The following is a 21,635-nucleotide window of genomic DNA, read 5'->3' as shown; positions in this document are numbered from 1 at the left end:
CAGTGGTACACGTCGAACAAGGCAAACTTTGCTGCTGTGTTAGAAGTGAAAAATGGCGTCGGTTGGAGGAAAAAATGGGCTTATAAACTATGCCCTACACTGTGGAGCCCCAAAATAAAGTGTCGTTTGACGCCTTATATGTTAAAATTGTAATATGTCATACCAACAACAGTTTTACTCATTCACAACCATTTTAAATATATATATATATATATATATATATATATATATATATATATATATATATATATATATATATATATATCTGTGTGCATGTGTGTTGGTTTTGTGTTTGTATGTTTGCGTGGAATCATTTTTTAGTGATAATTTGACACATTTCTACACACGCCACTACAACTTAACCTGCTGTTTAAGACGGGTTGCGAGTTGTGATAACAGTGGGTATGTTGTGTCTCAATTCACACAAGCTAACTATTAGACATATGAATAGATGAAACGATACATTTAAGCTCCACTTCTGCAATACATGTGCTAAAAAAGGCTTGAGCTATAGTTTCTAATTATACCATCTAGAGCTTAGCTAAACTTAAATCAAAGAAAAGAAAGATATATTTATCAAACGCCAAATGTTATTGCTTAAAAGATTAGTTTCGCAAAAACAGAACGTCATACTTTTGTTTGAACTTAGATTGATTGATACACTGAACATTGTATGGTCGCCTCACAACTTTCAGATCAATTCGCATCTTGCAGTCAGTTGTATAACTATCTGAGTAGGCCCTACTGACCCACATGCAGAGATATTATGTTGTTTAAAAAGTTATTCGTATCTTGTGTACAAAATCATCCATTAATAAACATTCGTCATCTTTTCTTGTTTGTGCCCAAAACCTATGGGACCACGAGTGAAATTTTCCTTTAATATGCTATATTACAAAACTAAATTATTACGAACTACCCCCTTGATATTTTGTGAGGAGGTAGAAGAACGCCTAGGGGTGTCATAAAAAACTCTTCATATCTGGGAAAACTTCCTAAAGTGGTGAAAATTGGCCAGTCGTATTTCCCTATATAATCTTTGTATCTTATGGGGAAAAAGACGGTAATTTCAACACACATTTTTTGGGTACTTTCCTTCTGTACATATGTCTAATTTTTTGGATGATCTATCGGTCAGCCTCTGCTCTCACGGAGCAGGTAGCTAAAAGAAGGGGGATTAGGTGGCTAATTAGGCTTAATAAAGTTCGCTTGTCAGGCATTCCGGTCCTGGTGATTTGTTTTGCGTTTAATTTGAATATGGTTTTAGTTATGTCGACTGACTGCAGGAGGGTGTCAATATTATGTTTGTCGCTGTCATGTAAGGGTTTAATAAACTTAAGGTATTTGTCTTGTATGTCTGTGTTTGTCTCTTCGAACTTGTATAGTTGCGTATAAGTCTCTAAATATTGATTGCATTTTTTCCGGGTCAGTCGTCAATTGATTATTGTTGTCTTTGATTTGTGATTTGTTTTACCCTCTGAAAGCTTTGTTTTTTTAAATTGGGGCGTGGTGTGTGGGATTTTGTTCTATTCTACTTCTAATTTTTGCTCCTCTATATTTGTGCTCTTTTATTTTAGAAGGTTCGGTTAATATTAAGTTTATATGTTCTTTTTTTTAATAATTTTATTTGCAATTTAAAACAAGTACATCTATTTGTTCTTTGTTGTTGTTGTTGTTGTTGTTTTATAGTTGCATAGTTCATAAAGATAAGGACTCAGGACATTTTTAGTTTTTTTTTAGATTAATATTGTCCATCTTTTGCTGCACCAGTGAACCCACCGAAATCACTAGGTCATTACGTAATGTATTACCCACAAGCCTAAAATCGACCCATGCAGTGCTAAAATTAACCCAACAGACATATATAGGGTATAGGTGACTAGGTCAAGGGAAATATATTTACTCATCACAACATGCAAGCTGTGGGAGATATGAACTTAATAGTGGGGTGGGTGGGAGGGGGAAACTTAGCCCATAACAAAAATAAAATCATTGATGTTAATCTAAATCATTTTAACACTAAATTACTGCCCCTAATAGTCGTCATTAATTCGGCTCTACCAGGGTAAGCATTCGGCGTGAGTTGTCGTGTTTAACTTGTGGCCTATAAATTAGAAAGTTACTGCCTAGGTTTATTCATTGTGATTTAGTCCGAGTTGAAAAAGATTACAGATTTTCAGTAAGTATTGTGTGGCTCCTTCTAACTAATAACTTTATTTTCAGAAACGCGTTAATGTAGGCCCTATGTTCATGCATATTACATTAATTCACCCTCCAAAATCTCTCTCTCTCTCTTTTTTTTTATTCTTGTGTTCATATATTTGTAGTACTTGGCATGTTCTCGTCAGACATTTTATGTAATGGTCACATACCCATGCACATATGTAATGAACAGTGAATTCTTCTTCTTCTTCTTCTTCTTCGTTCTTAGTTATTTGTGTGGAAGGGGATCGAGATTTATCTGCCAGTGACTTATTTCGAATTTATCAACCATGAGCTTTTTGCCGACTCGACCACACCTCCAACACAATTAAGCGTTACGTGTCAACTGGTTATGCGCCATAACCAGTTTTCAGCATGCTTTTCTTTTTGGATTTGCTTCCATAGCCTTTGTCCAACCAAGAACAAACTACAAGGCAGCAGTTGTTTAATTTTGGAGTTGTCTCTCCTAGAAGAGTGGCTGTCCCCAGCTAACGAGCCTCATCTGCCCGAGGGTTCGAACTCGAGACTTTTCGGTTTAGCAACCATGAGCTTTACCGACTCGGCCACGCCGACCCCCTAACAGCGAATTAAGTGGCATCACCTTCGACACTGGACTGATCATTCTGAACAAAATACCATTTGAAAGGTGACGCCAAGTCACATTAATCTCTCTTAAAACCGGAATGGCTAGGAAGAGCAAACAATGAAAATCACAACAACTGTTTTCCACGATAAAATACACAATGGCGGTCAATAGGGTAAAGCCTAGTTATATATTTATATATTAAATAATATAGCATCCCCTTTCACCACAACACCCTGACTCTACAAATCCAAATTAAAAACAAAAGTGTTAGCTAAATTACTAATATATTTCTAGTTCGCTTAGTGTCCTTCTTTATTCTACCAGGCAATACAGACACATCTGACAATTCAAGACATGAGTTCCGCCGTGTTAATCATCTTACTTGCCGCTACACTGTTTGCATCCGGGGCAGGTTCGATATTTAATTTTTTTAACTGACTTGCTTTTTTTTTGTTATAATCATTTTAAGAAATCTATATAAATACTAAGACCAGTGTTTCTTCGAGACTTTTCCCCCAGTAGGGCACTTAAAATTTAGGGGAGGGGGGGGGGGGGCGGAAACTGTTAAAAGTATATATTTTCTATATATATTCCATTTCGTTGGGGGGGGGGAGGGGGGCGGTAAATTTACTTCGGAGGGCTCTACTCCCCACCACCCCGCACCCCAAAGAGATACCTGGAAGAAACTCTGATTAAAACTAACTTAGGTACTTTTTTGATTTACCTGTATTTGTTTATCTTTAATTTATGAACATCTTACCTGCAATGAAATGAAATGCACGGGCGGAACTACAGTGCCGGCAGACCCCGAAATGCGGGGGGGGGGGGGGGGGCATTTTGGGGCCCACAGTCGACCATAATTAATTTTTTATAGTTAGAAAGCATTTTCGACTTGATGGTTGTTTTGTAAAAAATAATACTGTAGCTGCGGTTCTATAGACACCATCCCGAGTCCTCTTTCTCCTACAATCGAACACAAGCGGTTGTCGGCAAAAATACTTTTGAAAATAAATTTTTAAAAATCCATCGCGCGAAAAGGCCGCTAGATATTAGGACGACTTTTGCTTCTTTATAGCCTTGATTATGGGCCAACATGTAAATGTTATATATATATATATATATATATATATATATATATATATATATATATATATATATATATATAAAGTTATAATGGAACATTTTCGTTTGTTGTATTGGTAGAACTACTATTCTGTACTATTTAGGTTTTATGTACTTTTACTTCTGTTCGTTTTACAAACAAATACAATAGTAACCGTGTATAATTTTAATTCTCTCCTTTGAGTGTTTCACAATAGGCTTTAAGAAAAGTAGTTTAGATCATCCCAACTTCGTTAAAATTTGGCAGGTTTTTGAGTACTCATAGACCTAACATTTGTTTAAATGTGTAGTTTAGAGCCCCGATATCCCCAGTGGCTATCTAATCACCGGGGGTCCGTTTATTGGGTGTCCTGCACAGGGGGATAGGTGTACTACTTGAATCATCAGTCTCGCTGCATTAGGGGCCTCGCCGGTGGCCGTGTCCCTAGAGTCCCGTGACGCCTCTGACACCAACGATGTCGCCGAGGTGTGTTTCTTTCACCATCAGCGTAAACCGGGGCGTGTTTGTTGTTATATGTACAAACTAGCGCCCAAATAACTAAGCCTTGATAGTGGTTTTGTAAAAAAAAATCTATTACAGTAGCGATATTCTACTGCAGCTAACACACGCTGTTGAGTAAAAATAAATATATGCATGAGTTGTAGTGTGAAAGATAGACAAACGTTCAAACGAGTTCCATGACTTATTTCCCTAATTTAAATAGTCAAATATATGTTCTCTTAAGCATTTTTTAACATATTTGCAAAAAAAAAAAATTAGAAAGCTCTTAATTAGTATTTTTTTTAAATACATAATAAAGGTCGACATATTATAAAAAGGAAATGTATTTAAAACTAATAACACAAATACAAAAAAAAAACGTAAAACACAAACATAACGCGAGAAACTATTACTCATACAGAGCTTGTATGCTTCATATAATTTTGACAGACTTGCTTTTAGGAAATATTATAGCAGACCAGAGGCGTAGCGACCCTTCCCGGCGCCCGGGGACATACTTTCAATTTGGCGCCCCCTTGGGAGCAAATTTTCGATTTGCACCCCCCCCCCCTCAAACTTTTCATTTGCACCCCCCCCCCTCAAACTTTCGATTTGCACCCCCCCTCGAACTTTTCATTTGCACCCCCCCTCAAACTTTCAATTTGGCGCCCCCCTAAGGTCGGCGCCAGGGGGACATATGTCCCCCCCGCCCCCCCCCCCCCCTCGCTACGCTACTGTAGCAGACATACTGAAACAGAGATTTTCATAACAGACTAATAGCACAAAAAAAAATTAACATTTTCTTTCTAAACTCGAACATGCCCGAAATGAATAGTCTTTGTTCGAATTTTATATATATATTATATATATATATATATATATATATATATATATATATATATATATATATATATATATATATATATATATATATATATATATATATATATATGTGGGGCCCAAATCTATTTATGCGTGGTGGCCCATTTCTTCTTGTTCCGCCACTGAAGAACTGTCGCGGGTTGAAATCATCGTCAATGGCCTTAGTCCTATATAGATGGAGTATTTCCTAAAAATAGTCCTCTAATTTTATCTCACTTATGCACAAAATAAAAAAAATATTTAAATAGAGACAGAAGTAATCATTTTGTGTTAAATATGTTAAGTTCAATGTCAGAGTAGTTAAAAGTAAATGGAACAATCAAGTGCTTATGTTTGCTGTTTTGAAAGGAAATGACTGTTGGCTAATTTTTCATTTATACCATTATACAGTGGGTATTATTCGCTTATGTTAAGGCGAATACAGTGCCTATATTATTGGTAAGAATTCTTTCTATGATCGTGTTCATTTTATTGAAATTGTAGGCACATTACATATAGGCTCAATTAATTTACGCTTTTTGGAAGACATTAATGTTTACTAGACTAACCGTTTCTAGTTAGATAACTGTGGGTTTCGGGGGTCATCCATAAATGACCACACGTCTGTCACATATCATCACAAAGTAACCAGACCCCACATTTAAAAAGACGTAAATTGAAAATAAAATTAACATTAACATGATGTGTCTATAACCCGTGCCACCCGCGTGGAAGCCTATTACACTATTTCCTTAGCTATCTAGTTTCGTGATGTTATGACACTTTTTGTGCTTCATATAAATAGTTTGACTCCGTTTAAGAAACCTGATTTACACAAATAGGCCCTAGATCTAGTATCTTTCAAATTAAATGTTATCTTAAATTAGCCAATTCCATAGCTAAACAAATAAAGATTTATATAAAACTAGCGTACACGACCCACGCGCGTTGCCGTGGGGATAGAAGAAAGTTTAACGAAATGTATTAGAAGGATTTCACCAACGCGTTACCAATCATATGTTCTTAGACGCGTGACCGTCTTTTCTAAAAGTGAGTTATTTAAATGTAAACAATGCCTGCGCTTGGATCATAAATATCGGGACACGGGTTTACCTACACTACCGCATGAAAACATTGGGTGTACATTAATCACTCACCGAAATAATATGATAGAACACACTTCGGTGACCGCCCATGTGTCAGAGACTTAGAGGGGCGCTCTCAGGGCCCCCACCCCCCCCCCCCCCCGATTACACTGCCGCATAGGCGCGGCGTACGACCCCTGGCTCCTTAAAACTAACAGGCGCCCATCATGCCAAATAGCATCCTGTTAATAATGATGCAGATTTCGTCACTCGCTAAAGTGACACAAATAAACAGGATTTTTTCTTTGACATGTAAAAAAATTATTTGACGTGTTTTAAACATCAGTGTCACGGATGCAATATGCTAGCATTAATAATGGTCTATTATTAGATGCTCGATCTCAATTTCTTACTTGATTGTCAAATAACAGATGCTTATTGCATCATTCGCAAAGTGACGAAACACTACAGTAGGCTCCTCATATTCAAAAAATTATATTTTCATCTTTGGCAAGGTGACGAAACTGCACAGAAGGATATCCTCGCGTTACAAAGTTATTTTTAGAAGCCTGTTGTAGTTTTACCGCTGAATATAGTACTACCCCTTACTCGCTATGCCTGACGCTCGATTAACGGATGCCAAGTGCCAACATAGTCGCTCTAAAACTCTTGGCGCCAAACCGTGTATTGACGATAGTTGTACCCTATATGGCGCCGCCCATAAGAAACTTTAGTTTTCTTTTTCGCAGAAATATTCTCGGGAGTATTCTCATCTACTCCCTAAAGTTTCATGGCACTCGGATAAACAGCATCCGAGTTTTATTTTTTATTTACCGTGTATAGAGAAAACAAATCGCCCCCCTTGAAATATTAAACAATATTTTTTTTGCAGAACCCTACCATTGAGTGATATAATAATCTCCCCAAAGTTTCATGGTACACGGATGAACGGTGTGAAACCGAAATAGACTTTTCTTTTTATATACCGTATATAGAGAAAAATCGCACCCTCCCTTGGCGCCGCCCTTGCGAAATTAAAAATAAATTTTTACAGAACCCTTCCCTAGAGTTTTATAATGAACTCCCCAAAGTTTCATGCCTATCGGATGAACGGTGTCACTGCAATTAACTTTTATTATTTTCATATACCGTATATTGAGAAAAATCGGACCCTCCCGTGGCGCCGCCCTTGCGAAATTAATTTTTTTTTACAGAACCCTTTCCTAGAGTGGTATAATGAACTCCCCAAAGTCTCATGGCTATCGGATAAGCGATGCCAAACCAAAATCGACTTTTATTTTTATATACCGTATACAGAAAAAAACAGATCGCATCCTGTCGGGGCGCCACCCCTGCGATTTTAAAATTTTCTTTTTCGCAGAAACCTTCCCAGGAATATTCTCAACAACTTCCCAAAGTTTCACGGCGATGTGATGAGAGGTGTAGTAATGCATAAAGGACAGACAGACAGACAGACAGACAGACAGACAGACACACACACACACACACACACACAAACATACTTTGCTTTTTATATAAATAGATAGATAATGAAGTTCTCAAATAGTTTAGTATAGAAACTCACTTTAGTCTAGATCGAGATAGAGTTGCCTAGATTATACGACTGGTTTCGTTAAGCCGAGTATTTGCCGTAACTCTATAGTCTAGACTCTAGAACCTAGATAGATAAATCACTTGTTTTCTTGAATTAGATGATCCGAAAAGCTAAAAAGCAAAGATTTATATCCAATATTTAAGGACTAAAATAGTTTAATAAAGAAACTTAATAAGTTATTATGATTTTAAAATACTTTTTAATTTTAAAACTAATTTTGGTTTGATCTAGATTCTAGATCTATAAATAACTCCCTTCGACAGATGATATTTAGATTCTAGATCTAGATGTCTAGAAACATTAATTGTATACTAAGATAAAAATAATTGTTAATATATATATATTTATAATGCTATATAATGCGCTTTAGTTTTGAATCGGCAACAAAATCTTCGATGGAAGCCGCCAGTGTTGTTGTAAAAAGTAAATAAATCATGTGGCGTCACTATTCACTATAAGTAAAGTCACTGTTCTGAACTTTCATAATTAATGTGGTTAATATACCAATGAATAAATCAATAAATTAATTAACGTCTTTTAAATAAATTTGTGATTAACAGTCTGTCTGAAAACAAAAATTGTTTTCTACCTATATACTATTTTACAGCTCTACACATAGTGCAGATTCTCTCCAGTGGCCAATCAGACAATAAAAAAAAAACAACAAACAAACAAATATTCAAACATGTAAACAAAGTTGAGTTTTAGTAGTATATAGATAGATAGATGTTTTAGGCAAAATTATTTCAGGAAGGAATTAAATATTTATTATCCGATCAACGATGATTGTTTTACAATTTAAACAAATTGATTGGATTGAAAATGGTTCTTTATTTATAAAATTTCCATTTAAAACTCACCAACGAAAATGTATGTATGCTTTAGTATTAGCATAACTGGGTACCCAACTACATCTCTTTTTACATGATCTACGAAAAAAATTGCTGGTGTGTTTTCTATTTTGCTAAGACAAAAATCATTATTTGAACATCTTTTTTTTTATTTAAAACTGGAAAATAATGGTTTGATCTCTGTATCTATTTCTTTAGCTGCAACTGAAATTCAATGTCCAAATTCTGGCTACAATCTGTATAATGGAAAATGCTATTTGCCTACAACATGGTGGACTTCTTGGAATACAGCGAAATCGTTCTGTGCTACAAACGGTTTGTTACCTGCGAGCATCAGATCTGAGGAAGATAGGAAGCATTTTACCCAGCTAGCCTATGATTTAGATGCTAATAAGGTCTGGGTTGGGGCGACTGATATCTTAAATGAAGGAGAGTTCATCTGGGAGAACACACGTCAACCAACAACTGCGGAGTTTGAGCTAATTTTTGATAGATCTACAAATACTATTGACAAAGACTGCTTGATTGCTGATTTTTATAAAAACAAGATTGTAGCTACAACATGTGATGACTTGAATGGTTTGGGACTCTGTATGGGAAGGATAGTTTCTGAAAGTAGGTAGACAAACGAGGGTAATATAACGAAATAGAGCAAAATATTAACAGTAAGCAAAGAAATAAACAGCGTTTGTAGCGAGACAATTAAGTTAAAAGTTACATCACAATATGGTTTCTTTGACGTAAAATTATATAGGCCTACATATTGTAATCGTTATATTGACACACTTGTGATGGTTAAAATTTTCGTTTTTATGTTGTTTTCCAATTATAAAGTAAAAGTAAGGCTGTTGAAATTGCATTTCTTCAACAAACTTAAAAAATATTTATATTCCTATATAAGCACTGTAGATATTATAATAAAATTAATTTTGGCAACAAAATATAGGATTTTAATTGTACATTCATGAATACATTATTTTCTTTTTTTTTTTCTTTTTAAGTCTGAGTCTTAAACAGTGTTTTCATTCACATGCACATATGAGCCGTTATCTAACCTTTGCTAAATAAAGAAATAAATTATAACTCTTATTTGAATAACTTTTTATTTAATCACTGTCGTTTTAAATGTAGCAACCACGCCAGAGGAAACAACTGTGACAACCCAACAAGAAGAAGCAACTATGACAACCACTTCCACTACCAAAAGGCCAAGTAATTTATTATTATTACATTTTCAGCTTTTTTAAGGATGTAGGCCTATATTTATTCTAATTGCATATTGGATTGTAGTGTAGAACAATTTAATTTTCACAGCGTTGTTTTCATTTTAGGACGACCATGCAGGAAGGGCTAGCGACGGGTTGCCAAACAATCAAGGAGGTATAATATATATATATATATATATATATATATATATATATATATATATATACTAGGCATGCTGTTTTGCGTCGCTTAGGTTTTCAAAAACGAGCAAAATCCTAAAATCCTTGTTGAAATCACCCTCTGTTTTTCCCATAAAATACAAAGATTATATAGGGAAATACAACTGGTCAGTTTTGACCCGTTTCCCAATTTTTCCAGGACATGGCGAGTTTTTTGTGACACCCCAAGGCTTTGTCCTATCACCTCACAAAATTTCAAGGGGGGGTCGTCGGAGGAATTATTTTTTCGTAATATAGCCCATATAAGGCGCCGGTCAGTCGAGGTCAGTTTTGACCCCCTCTTCGTGGACTTTTCGGCCAACCGGCACCGGCTCTCGTGTTCTATCGCTTCAAGGCAGAATCATGCCAAATCTGCAGCGCCTGCGGTGCCGGGAAGTGCCATATTGGGCACTTGACCGCTTTGCTTTATATATATAGATAGGCCTATATAATATATATATATATATATATATATATATATATATATATATATATATATATATATATATATATATATAGGCCTATATAATATATATATATATATATATATATATATATATATATATATGCCTATATAGTATATATATATGACTATATATATAGGCATATATAAATTTATATATATATATATAGGCCTATATAATATATATATGGGCCTATAAATTTATATATATATATATATATATATATATATATATATATATATATATATATATATATATATATATATCCTCGCAAATAAGAGAAATAACTTTATTTCTAATGCATTTTTTCATTTGTGCCCTGTTTTTACAAGCTTTTACTTTACTTTCTTCCTCTGTTTGTCGTCAGTTTGTTCGTCTAAATCTAAACGCCCGAGCGAAATTTCGGGCACTTTTTCGTTACCGATTTGGTTCATTGTTTGTACGTGTGTCAAGACATAAAGGCATTGCTATATGGCCTTAATTTTGACTTAATTGGTTGTCCAATGAATTATCTATGAATTCATTGAAGTTTTGTCCAAATTAGTAGGTTGTCTCATCAAATGATTCGGCACTATTATACAAGCGTCATCATTTTCAATAGGTGCGTAAGGTTTTTTAGTCATGCAACAATAGAGTTACATGACTAAAAACCTAGTGCACCTAATGAACGTGATGACGCGTGTATAATAGAGCGGAGTAGTTAGATGAGACTACCTACTTATTTGGTCAAATTTTTAATCAATTAATAAAATATTAATTAGGCATCACATAAATTCAAATTTAATGTCAAGTTGCATTGTCTTTATGTCTTGACCCACGTGCTATCAACGAACTATCAAAATCGTTGATCCTTATCAACTTTTGAGCGATTTGCAATAACCGGAAGTGGTACTTTTTCTACTTTTAATTTTTCAAAAGCCTATAACTTGAGTACTATTTCAGATAGATACATGACATTTCACATGTAAGTAAAAAAATCTAATTCTCTACCGTCTGTCAAATTTTGAGTAATTTCCGTTGTCCGGAAGTAGTAATTTACGCTATATCCGATTTTACAAAAAACTAATGTAAATTTATAAAGTACTTTTAATATTGCGCACTATTATACACAGCTTTATTCGGCGTTCGCTTGGTGCGCAATTCTTTTTTCTATGAGATTCTATTCTATTTCAAAAAGTTTAAGTATTTAAATGGATTAAAAATCATAACTATATCCCGAGTTCCCACCCCCTGTTGTTTATATAAGAATATTCGAGAAAGTTTAGGGGAGATCACTCCCGGTTTATTATTATAGTTATTTTAATAATAATGCATGAATTATTTCTACTTTTTAGTGCATTATTATATAGAAGCTTGTTATTCATTTTTTTGTATTAATTTGTTTTTTCATCTTTTGCATATGAACACAGTTATTAAAAGTATTAGTCGGTAATGTAGCTAAACTGTATTTTTGTATTTTGATTTACAACTACTTTTGTTTTAACAGGAATTCTGGTCGACCTTGCAAATCACAGGTATTATCATCTAAGAGACGCCATAAGATTTTTAGCTTTCTCTCGACTCACAAAAATAGTTTACTGATATTAAAATTAATGAAATGACAAACAATTGTTTCTGATTAAATGCTTAGAATTATATAAAACTGTTGGTTATACCGTCTGTTCCATTAAATTAGATCATTTGCATTATATGTAGAACTGTAAAATACATATTTTTGTAGAGAAGTTCTTTTGTCTTTAAAATAAATACATTAATGTATTTAAAGACGGTAATTAAATCATAGAAACACCCCTTTAAGTATAAATGTTCAGAACAATTACTTTATTTTCTTATTTTCATAACAAACATGTCTTCCAAGAAAGACCATGATGCCAATTCAAAAGTAAAACCCATTACAAAGCTTAAGAGTCATTTTGCTATAGCTGTAACGACACGTCTGTTCGCTATTTTTAAAACGTTCCAACACTATTATTAATTTTCAATAGGATACGCTTAACAGCTCTTCTAATTTGAGTATACAATACGTTTATTTAGTGTTAGCGATAAACTAGATTTAAGCCGTCGGAAGACAGTAGGCCAAGTCAATATTAATTAGTTAAGTAAAAAACAAGTATAAAATATGCGTATAGATATTTTATATAAAGCTTTGTTTCTTTACAGTGTAACCAGTTGCATTAGGATATAAATTAATAAAAAATAACATTTGCTTTGGTATTTTTTTTTCTTTAGGAGGCTAAGTAAAATAACTCAAAATATTTAAACTATTTATACATCTGGCGGCATGGCAGAGTCGACTGGATGTTAGAATTTTTTATTAAGTTGTGGGTTTAAAAACCATGACGACAAATAATTTTTGTTGAGTATCTTTGCTAATCTTTTTCAGTGTTTTTAAAAGACAAAAGAATAAAGCATACAATAAGTAAAATACAATCAAACAAAATAAATAATCCAGTCACTTTATTATACTGTTTTAGTTCTTAAAGATGTGATAAATCTTTGATTTTGATTTTGGTTTAAAGAAAAAAAAACACTATCAACCTAGCACCCGTTGAAAATCCTCAACGGGCCATTTATCTCGTATATTATATATATATATATATATATATATATATATATATATATATATATATATATATATATATATATATATGAAATCTTTTCAACATTGGCTCGATTATACTAAAATATAGATATATGGCATGCATTTATGTAGCGCAAACCCGTTTTCAAAAGATTTAGTGTTACTTCATCCGCGTTGATTGTTTGTAATCCGAGCAGTTATGTGGATTGTAATAAATAGAATGTTGTCACTAAGAAGCAATGTTTAGTTTAAAGTCTGGTTATTAACACTGATCGTCAAAGCTTGGATACAGGTCTTAAAAGTTGACTGCCTTAAGCATTAAACCTTTATACTGCACACGAATGTAGACATTCCAATTGACTGCCACACTGACGTAGAGAAACATGTACACTAAGACAATTTAGCGGGAGTAAAACTTTCCTCAAAAAAGATATTAAACATACACGTAAGGTAAAAAATCGTAATTATAAAAACACTATTTAGAAATTCTAACAAAGCGGCCTAAATAAAATATTTTAATTGAATAAACATATTGTTGTGAACCTGCAAGATAACATCATTATTTTTACAACATCGAATGCAAATGACAGCGCAAAACAAAATGCAACTATATTATTAAGTTTACAAGTCCTAAGCTTCCTGATTATTCGATTAGATTTAATGAAATGTTTATCGAAAGTTACAATTACACTGAGCCGGGAGCTCAATTTATACACTTCCGTAGCAACTGAGCTGGCGAAATCTAATTATTTACCGTTGTATTTAGAATAAACTTGAATTCGTATCACCAACAAAGAGCCTTACCCATTCTGCTAATCTATATTTTTGCATCTTACAACATCGTCAAATGTATTATTTCGGCACCCCGTCAAAAGAGCGCACGACAAAAGAGCGCCGACATAAGAGCGCAGACAAAAGAGCGCCGACATAAGAGCGCCGACATAAGAGCGCAGACAAAAGAGCGCCGACATAAGAGCGCAGTCAATTAAAAAAAATACATGTTGTATGCTAAACGAATATAACTAGTTAACTTTTAATTAAACAATCGGCGGTACGATAAAACGACATGTGTTTATTTATATATTAGTATAATATGTTATGAATGCAGTTTGAAAATATTTCTAACCCAAGTAACATGGAGAAGATCGAATCAAAGAAAGGGGAGGTTTTTATATTGGTCGTAGGCTACAGATATCGAAAGGACAAAGCAAATGCTGATGGAAGTAAAACATGGAGATGCTGCAAGAAAGATGGCTGCCGAGGACGGATTAAAATGCTGAACGATGTTGTTCTGTCATCATCGGAACACAATCACGTTCCTGATCCGGCTAAAATTGAAGCAGCGAAAGTCGTTTCGGCTATACGAACACGGGCAGTGGAAGGGGTGGAAAAACCAACGCAGATTATACAAGCTAGAGCAGGAATTTCGATGGAAGTAGCACCTCATTTGCCGGCATACGTCGCTTCACAACGTGCAATAGAAAGACAGAGAAAACGCAAGCATCTGCCATACCCAAATCCGCAGAACGTTGCAGATATAACAATTCCTGAACCTCTTCAAACGTCAACAAGAGGGCAACATTTAGTCTTGTGGGATTCCGGACCGACTGACGTTTACAGAATGATGATGTTCGGAACAATGGATAATATCAATCATCAATACCAGTTTTTTAATTAAAGAAACTGTACAATTAGTTTTTTAATGTAACAATAAAGAGTTAACATCAAACAATACCTTCTGATCTGAGTTAATTTTCTTGTTCCTATTTTTAAATATGATTTTTCGATCTTTAGTTTGCGCTCTTATGTCGGCGCTCTTTTGTCGGCAAATTAGTGCGCTCTTATGTCGGCGCTCTTATGTCGGCGCTCTTTTGTCTGCGCGCTTATGTCGGCGCTCTTTTGTCGTGCGCTCTTTTGACGGGTCACCATTATTTCTTTTATTTAAAAAAATGCTGCCTAAGAAAGATTTGGATTATAAGACTTCTTCTTCTTCTTTCTTAATTTTTAGTGTTGAAAGGGATCGAGATTTACCTGCAAGGGGGTTTGAACTCGAGACTTTTTCGAATTTATCAACCATGAGCTTTTTGTCGACTCGACCACGCCTCCAGCACAATTAAGGATACTTGTCAACTGGTTATGCGCCATTGAGGCCATCGAGTCCGATTTCAGCCTGCTTTTCTTTTTGGATTTGCTTCCATAGGCTTTGTCCAACCAAGAACAAGCTACAAGGCAGCAGTTGTTTAATTTTGGAGTTGTCTCTCCTAGAAGAGTGGCTGTCCCCAGCTCACGAGCCTCTTCTGCCCGAGTGTTCAAACTCGAGACTTTTCCGTTTAGCAACCATGAGCTTTACCGACTCGACCACGCCTCCAACACAATTAAGAATTATTTTTGACATTTCTGTGTCGCCAAATAAATTGAAGAGCATAGACTCTACTAGACCATTAAGACTTATTTTTGTCATTTCTAGCACGACACATAAAGTCGTCCATCATAATGGTTTTGTTTTCAGCTGTGAAAGGTACAATACAGCGAAAAAGAGAATAATAGACCTGCTGTAATTGGGAATATAAGATGCTATATTTCTTGTCATCTACTGTATTTCGATTATAAAACTGTTACAAAAATAATTGTTTATCGATCGTCAGTCTGACACAAATTGCTAGCAGTGTTTCTTCCAGACTTTTTTCTCCGGGGGGGGGGGCGCACTAGAAATTTTCGGGGGGGGGGGCGGTATACTTTCTTCGGGGGGGGGGGGGGGGCGGACACTGTTAAAAGTATATATTTTCTGTATAAATAATATAAATTTCATTTCGTTCGGGGGGGGGGGGGGGGGGCGGTAACCATTTTTCGGGGGGGGGGGGACTTTTGTAAATTACTTTTTTATTAACAATGTTGGTTTTAAGTACGTAAATGTTTATAATATATTATTTAGAATTTGTCGCACCCAGTTCAGTTCAGTGTCGGAGGTACAGACCTGGGTTTTACAAACCTTCTAATAACTAATAAAAACACAATCAAGACACAAGAGAATAGAAAGTAATTTTAGGAACGATAATCCAAAAAAGTCTGTACGCAAAATGCTTACACCATATTTATACAAGTTCCCTCTTCCACACACACACATTGTAATTCCTGTATAAATCGTTTCCTTCATAAAAAGAACGTGTTTTATAGAAAATATGTTTCGTCATAACATTTGACATAAAGGAAAATAATTATTTTTTATGAAACTATTGCAATGTCCCACACGACAAAAGGAAGCTAGATGATGACCATCAGGGCTATTCGCTTGACAAGTAACACACACATGATAGAATCACAACTCAGCCTCTAGCAAAATGCATGCTGTCTCGTCCTTCTTTTTTATTTTTTATGTCGGTAACCCTTTTCAAAATATGTTTATCCAAAGCCATATATCGATTCTCTAACATCCAGTTCCATATATCGATTCTCTAACAGCCAGTTCCATATATCGATTCTCTAATATCCAACGCCATATATCGATTCTCTAACATCCAGTTCCATATATCGATTCTCTAACATCCAACGCCATATATCGATTCTCTAACAACCAGCTCCATATATCGATTCTCTAATATCCAACGCCATATATCGATTCTCTAACAACCAGCTCCTTATATCGATTCTCTAATATCCAACGCCATATATCGATTCTCTAACAACCCACTCCATATATCGATTCTCTAACAACCCACTCCATATATCGATTCTCTAACATCCAGCTCCTTATATCGATTCTCTAATATCCAACGCCATATATCGATTCTCTAACAACCCACTCCATATATCGATTCTCTAACAACCCACTCCATATATCGATTCTCTAACATCCAGCTCCTTATATTGATTCTCTAACAGCCAGCGCTATTTATCGATTCTCTAATAGCCAGCACCATATATCGATTCTCTAACAGTCTGTTCCATATATCGATTCTCTAACATCCAGTTCCATATATCGATTCTCTAACAACCGGCGCCATATATCGACGGAGTGTTCTAGCGGTATAGAGCTGGACTGCTAACACGTAAGTCTCGAGTTCGAATCCGGGTTCAAGTCAGTAGCCCGTCCCTGAGTCCATCCAACTCTAATGGGTACCTAACTCACGTTAGTGAAAGTAAAGGCGGCTGGGCATAGTGCTGACCACACTATCTCTTCATAAGCCGAGGTCACAGAAACAAGTGAACTCTACTTCAATTGCCCTATAGACCGTCAGGTTTGAAAGGGAAACTTTTACCGCATACATTGTACGAGTATATCACAAAGCTCTAAGCATGCGTAAATTTAAACTCCCTTTAAACCTTAAAGAGTGTAATTATTTTTATAAAAGAAAAGCCTCGATCTTAAAAAATAAAATTAGATTTAGTAGATTTTTAAATATATATTGTGTTTATTTTTCGGTTTAGAAAAATGCTTGCCTCCAAAACCTCATTCTATTAGAATTATGTATTTAACATTTTGGAACACTTTTCTAGGTATATTTAGCATTATTCATACATTTAAGTTAACTTGTACTAGATTTAATTCCTTACCAGATGGGCTGAGAAGACTATATATAGACTAGGGTGACAGCCAAGAAATAAAATAATGAGGGTAGTCCCGATTTATACTGGAAATTTTCCAAGAAATTTCAAAAGATTTGCTGACATAATAATGTGAATTTATTATGCTATGTCAGCAGAACGAAAATAAAAGTGGGAACTAAATAGCCGTGCTTCTAGCATTAACAGGATATGTTTTGTATAAATGTAAAAGGCGATTAAAGTAGGTGGCTCTGTGGCGCAATGGTAGCGCGTCTGACTCCAGATCAGAAGGTTATGTGTTCGAATCACGTCAGGGTCAGTTTTCTTTTTGTTCTTATAGAGTCGCCTCAGTGTTTTGCCCAACACTAGTGTTTTATTTCGGAAACTGATGTAGCTTACCCGTTGTGAAATTTTGATAAAAAATGTAGTACTTTGGTGATAGGATTAGGAACTAACATGAAGTTAATTGTTCGAATTTGGTAACACGAAACTTAAGAAATGTGTGGTGTTATTCGTCATTTTTTTATTTTTATTTTCAGGATGGTAAAAATAATATCATTGTTGCGGTAAGTTCATTCCATAGTTTTAACAAAGTCACGTGTTAGCCCCACATTTTAAATTGTAAACTGGGCATGACGTGTTCTTAGCTACTATAGGAATAGTACGTCTCTTAACTTTGTACATGTGTAGACCAGGATCTAAGGTTTTATAGTCAATTGCATGCTTAGTGCTGTATAGTCGTCTAAATAATTGTTCACGTAAACCAAATCACAGATACCTAACACACATTCACATTTAAAGTGACCCCACTGTTGTTGAACCAAATCGCTAAGGAAGTTACTTATCCGACGCCCATGTTCAACCGAGAAAAACGTAGATGTAGGCCACAAAAAAAAATAAACCGGGAGTGATCTCCCCTAAACTTTCTCGAATATTCTTATATAAAATAACAGGGGATGGGAACTCGGGCTATAGACATGATTTTTAATCCATTTTAAATACTTAAAGTTTTAAAAATAGAATAAAATCTCGTAGACAAATTAATTGCACACCAAGCGAACGCCAAAAAAAAAAGCGCATAATAGTGCGCAATATTATTAGTACTTTTAAAATTTACATTTTTTTTTGTGAAAACGGAAGTAGCGTAAAGTACTACTTCCAGTCAACGAAAATTACTCAAAATTTGACAGAAGGTAGAGAATTAGATGTTTTACTTACATGTGAAATTTCATTTATCTATCTAAAATAGTACTCAAGTTATAGGCTTTTGAATAATTCAAAGTAAAAAAGTACCACTTCCGGTTATCGGAAATCGCTCAAAAGTTGATACGGATCTACGATTTTGATAGAATACTTATATATGAAATTTCATCAACCTAGCTGTAACGGTACTCAAGTTATCGTGTTTACACACGGACACACAGACAGACAGACACTCAGACACACAGACATACGGACAAGATTGCAAAATTATGTTTTTCCGTATAAGTGAGGTGTAAAACGTCGAGATTTTTAAAAATCTCGATTTTTTTTTTTGCACGATTACAAGACTTTCTCTATACTTCGTATATACGAGAAAGTAAAAAAAACGTTGGCATAAAAAAAACATCATCGTAGTTATATAAACTAGAGGATGATTTGGGAATCTGGGAGATGTGGGTGTTTTAGGCAGATATGCATGTAGGCAGATGTGCCCATAGGCATATGTGCCCATAGGCAGATGTGCCCATAGGCAGATGTGCCCATAGGCATATGTGCCCATAGGCAGATGTGCCCATAGGCAGATGTGCCCATAGGCAGATGTGCCCATAGGCAGATGTGCCCATAGGCAGATGTGCACATAGGCAGATGTGCCCATCAGGAGCCTTGAGAGTGCTGACACAGACACTTTAGAGCGTAAGGGCGCGCAGACAGCTAACACAAGGCTGTTGTAAAAAGTAATGAAGTCGTGTCGTTTAAAACTTATTTGGGAATCGGAATATTTAGTTATTAGTATTTGAAGGGGGTTATATTAATAGCGACTTATTTTACTTCAGTAAATACAAATGGTATAACAAAAAATGAAAATTATCCAGCGAGTATGCATATATATATATATATATATATATATATATATATATATATATATATATATATATATATATATATATATATGTATCGGCGGACTAGTCGCACCATCCTAATTTCGCTTAAGACGACCGATGAAAAATTATGGAGACACTTTAATATTTTTATGACGAATTATATCTGCTGACCAACAAACCTAGTGAAATCGAACATAAATTAGAATGAGTATGTCAGTCATTGCGTTTTTACACTGTTCGGTGTAATGTTTGGCTGTATTTCTAAACGCGCCAATGCTGTAGTCGTTTTGCGTATAGTGTTTTAAACGTTTTATGGCGCTGTTAAAATCTCTCAGACAATAGGCGCCCTTGTTATCCAACATTTTGTATAGAAGCTGACCACAGGATAGGCTCGTCTATTGGACTATTATTAATTTAGTTATTCATCACCTATGTTCTTGCTTGTTTTAATTATTTCTTTTTACTTTCTCGTATACAGATTATAAAGAATGAATTGTGATCTTGCTGAAAAAGTAATTAAAATGGTAATAGTTTTTGCCATTTACATGTTTACAATGTATCCATTCGAAAAATATAGAATGGATCGTAATCGTGCAGAAATTTTAATTGAGGTTTTGAGTACCGTTTTAGTTATGGTGACCGAATTTCATATCTGAGTATTATATCAAATTTTCTTTCCTCTTTTGAACGATTTCCGGTAACCAAAAGTGTACGTAGTTTACTTCTGGTCTCTTAAAACCTATAACCAAAAAGTATCATTAATGTTAAGGCACGGAGTGGCGTAGCGGTAGAGAGCTGGACTGCTAACCGCAAGTCTCGAGTTCGAATCCGGGTTCAAATTAGTAGACCGTCCCTGAGTCCACCCAACTCTGATGGGTACCTAACTCACGTTTGGGAAAGTAAAGGCAGCTGGGCATAGGGCTGACCACACTATCCCTTCATAAGCCGAGGTCACAGAAACAGGTGAACTCTACTTCACTTGCCCCATAGACCGCCAGGTTTCAATGGGAACTTAGGATTTGTGTGCAGGGGTCTGTCAAATTTTGAAATATATCTGTTATTCGGAAATGGTTCTTTACTTAATTTCACTGCAAACACATTAGCTTAAGGACTGTTTCAATTATTTAGACGAAATTTCACATGTAAGATAGTATACTTATTTCACATTCAAATATGTATTGACTTCCGACAACGAATATTATAATTCATCTACTGATTTATACAATATTCCCAAAAAAGACGCAACTGTCTTAAAAAATTATCGAATGCAGAGTCACTCTTCTTGACAGACTTTAAATACAAGTAGTTTAAAATTGTTTAGTTTCATATCAGCAACTTTTTAGGGGTCGGCGTGGTCGAGTCGGTAAAGCTCATGGTTTCGAGTTGGAAACAGCAGCTCTTCTAGAAGAGACAACTCCAAAATCAAACAACAGCTGAATTGTAGTTTGTTCTTGGGTTGACAAAGGCTATGGAAGCAAATCCAAAAAGAAAAGCAGGCTGATATGGGAATTAACGGCCTATATGGCGCTTATTCAGTTGACACGTAATACTTAATTATGCTGGAGTAAATCCATTCCAACACTAAAATTAAGAACGAAAGAGAAGAATGTCAACTTTTGAGCGCTTTCCAATAAATGGGATTGCAACTTGCTATACTTCCGGGTTTTAAAAATCAAAGAACTTAAGTACCTTTATTTGGACAAAATTGTATAAAAAGTATTACATTGAACGCGTAGA

The 21,635-nt window shown here is 35.1% G+C and overlaps 1 non-coding gene across 1 annotated transcript; it reads left to right on the top strand.

The window, feature by feature from the left end:
* The first annotated feature begins 18,061 nt into the window (after positions 1-18,061).
* Trnaw-cca (transfer RNA tryptophan (anticodon CCA)) lies at positions 18,062-18,133 on the top strand. The gene has a single exon. It is a non-coding gene; the product is annotated as a tRNA-Trp (tRNA).
* The last annotated feature ends 3,502 nt before the right edge of the window (positions 18,134-21,635 follow it).

This window comes from Physella acuta, unplaced genomic scaffold (genome assembly GCF_028476545.2).
Source record: "Physella acuta isolate Inbredline_101_S28 unplaced genomic scaffold, ASM2847654v3 ptg001445l, whole genome shotgun sequence".
NCBI lineage: Eukaryota > Metazoa > Mollusca > Gastropoda > Physidae > Physella > Physella acuta.
The sequence above is the reverse complement of the archived record's forward strand: the minus strand, read 5'-3'. Positions and strand labels throughout refer to the sequence as shown.